The sequence below is a fragment of the Cystoisospora suis genome, assembly GCF_002600585.1.
Source record: "Cystoisospora suis strain Wien I chromosome Unknown contig_7652, whole genome shotgun sequence".
Classification (NCBI taxonomy): Eukaryota; Apicomplexa; class Conoidasida; order Eucoccidiorida; family Sarcocystidae; genus Cystoisospora; species Cystoisospora suis.
Window position 1 is genome coordinate 1,683 of NW_027160437.1, and position 288 is coordinate 1,970.

The following is a 288-nucleotide window of genomic DNA, read 5'->3' on the forward strand; positions in this document are numbered from 1 at the left end:
CTGGATGAGTTTAAGGAACTGTTCCAAGAATTACCGAAAGGAGGAGCGAAAGGGAGAGAAATGCAACATCATATCCACACCGTACCGGGAGAGATCCCCGTGTACAAGCGATCAACCTATCCACTACCAGACGACAAACTAAGAAAGTTGAAGGAATACCTGAAGGAACTGATAGAAAAGGAGTTCATTGTGCCATCACAATCACCCGTGGCGGCACTCGTCTTCTTCGTAGCAAAACCGGATGGGTCATTGCGGCTGGTGATCAATTACCGACCGCTAAACAAAATA